Source organism: Clupea harengus, chromosome 6, assembly GCF_900700415.2.
Source record: "Clupea harengus chromosome 6, Ch_v2.0.2, whole genome shotgun sequence".
Classification (NCBI taxonomy): Eukaryota; Metazoa; Chordata; class Actinopteri; order Clupeiformes; family Clupeidae; genus Clupea; species Clupea harengus.
Genome location: NC_045157.1, coordinates 13,314,787 through 13,317,521, shown reverse-complemented (window position 1 = coordinate 13,317,521; position 2,735 = coordinate 13,314,787).

Below are 2,735 nucleotides of genomic sequence, written 5' to 3'. Positions count from 1 at the left end.
ATGTAACGATGAAGTCCCAAGCAAGCCTAGAATTACCCAAGTAGTTAACCTTATGTCCTAAACAAGTCATTGTGCACTCTTCAACTAATTTACTTTACTAATTTACTTTCGGAATGGCGGGACTAATGACTGTAAAAACAGTCATTTTCTACAGTTTCTTTACAGTTATTGAAGTAAACAGACACAAGTCTATCTGTAGAGATCCTTTCCATGTTGTTGGACACTTATAATAACATTATGAGCCTATCAGTGATGAAAAGAAGTGGCTTACTTTGACGCGGATGCTTTCCCCATAGGATTATACTGAATAGCGTTTTGTGGTTGCTGGTTATAGTGTTACTATAGTGTTACTACACGACACAATACTGGAACAATTTTGATCATTTTGACCCAAAAAGATGGAAAATAGGGCCCAGGTTAAAAAATACCGTACTTCTCCTTAAAGTGTCAAACAAAGTTGGACATTGTTGCTTCACCATCTGTAATTTTGGTCACGCATGTTTTACATATTGCCAATCATCTGCTGTTTACAACAGTATAGTCTTTGAAACCGAGTGCAATGACCTGAGTTACCACTGGGCACCAGCGCTGTGCATGCAATCATCTGTGCTCACTGTAGACTTCACTGAAGTAAGGAAGGAAATAGCTTTACACTTTTCTCATAAGATAAATAAATCTCACATTTTAACCAAATATATATATACATGTCAAGTATAGGTAATATGTCAAGTCATTACATGTAAAAGCGATTAAGTTTGAGTGAAGTTTAGAGTCATGGTTGGCTATTAAAGTCAAAGTCGAGTTGCAAGTCATTTTTAATTTTGTCTGAAGTAATCAAAATCGTGACTTCATTCTGACTCCAAGTCCAAGTCAGGTGACTCGAATTCATACCTCTGTATATTGCTTCAGTCTGCTTCAAGTCTGCCAATAAATGCTGGTCCTCCCATCTCAAAGCTGGAATTTTAAGACTTGACCAGCAGTCTAGTGCCGGTTGCATCTCTTTTCATAGCCGCTATGTAAATTCTCACATCTGTCATATACATCTCTGTGCCTACAACATGAATGCGTGACTGTAAATGTTTACAACAGAACTGTGGAGACACTGCTGATCTATTAGTCTGGATGGTCAGGCTCCTTAAAGGATGTGTGAAACACTACTCAACGGCCACCTGATCTGATACTAAGTACCTGTAGTTGTGAGAGGCCAGTAGACCGGTGTCACACTCTGGTACGTGCATACAAACACATGCACATGCGCATGCGCACGCACACACATTTACACATGTTAACTCACACTCGCACACAGGTTGGCAGTGGGAATGTATACACAGTATGCATACAAGTACAAGCGTACCTACACACCCACATACCAACCCATACACAAGCATGCATGTGCGGATACAAACACACAACATGCATGTGCACACACACACACACACACACACACACACACACACACACACACACACAGATAAACTTACAATAAAATTTAATTGTGACTTCAGGCATTATTATTATTATTGCTAGTGATCAAAATAACCTATTTTCAGTCAGATAAAGCACTGATTTGAATAACTTTTCATATTAATTAAATAATATCTGTAATTCCTGTCATTCACACACACACACCCAACACACACACATACTACCAAAGGTAACATGAGGGAATGACAGCCCCAGGCCAGGAACAGACACAAGAAGGAAGGGTGGGTGTGTGCGTTTAAGTGGTTGAGAAATAATTACAACTTAAGCTCGTTGAAACAGATATTGTAGATAGAAGGCAATGCATTCCTCAGGACATCTCCCAATTGATCAGTTCACAAACAGGGGTTCCATACTAGAAAACAACACGTAGACACATCACACACATTTCTCTATCAGACACACACGCGCACACACAGTCTGAAGCCAGCAGCCTTTGTCAGTGGGCTTTTTCTGTGGTGCTCATTGTTCTTGTGGCATCCTTTCAAAGCATCTATCAGCGTAATACAACCCGTGCTAAATCACTCATCTTCTTTTCGGGGGTCAACAAGTCCGGTACCAATGTGTTTGCATGCCTTAGAAGTGTCATTGGAATGCGTCGCAACCCCCATTGTTATTGCAAGAAGCAAGAATGTACTCTCAATTAAAATTCCACTGGCCGGGCGACCTACGGCCAAAAGGGGTTTAAACTCGACTCATTTGACTAAGAATGCGTGGAGTTGTTTGTAGTTGCGGGCTCCCGCCTGACACCACCGCGGTAGGTTCTCTCTAATGCCGGTAGCGGGAGCTAACAAGACATCACTAACTAACCACTATGTAGGTGCTTCTGGTGGGGGCCCACGACTTCTGAACACTGGAATCGCTGTATTTTGTCGTCTTACATGAAGGATTACTGGACGTCTAGACTGTAGTGGTGCACCACTGACGGCCTCTTGCTTAGCATGTGTTCTATTTTCTGTCATTGTGGCACTAAGCAGATGTAGTAGTGAAGGCGGTGTGATTAATGGAGTTAACGGTGGAGTAATTTGCGCTCGCCATTCATGCAGAAGGAAACGAGACGAGCCTCCCTGAAGACTACTTTTCACTACATTGTCTGAGGTTTTCGTGTGAGTGGACGTCTGTTTGTGGCTGTGTATTCGTATGCGCGAATGTGAGGACAAGCGAGAAAGAGAGTTTACTCCAAGAAGTCCACACATGCGCAGGGGAGACAGAACGGAGAGGGGGCGCGAGGGGCGGGTTTGGTATAAATTGCC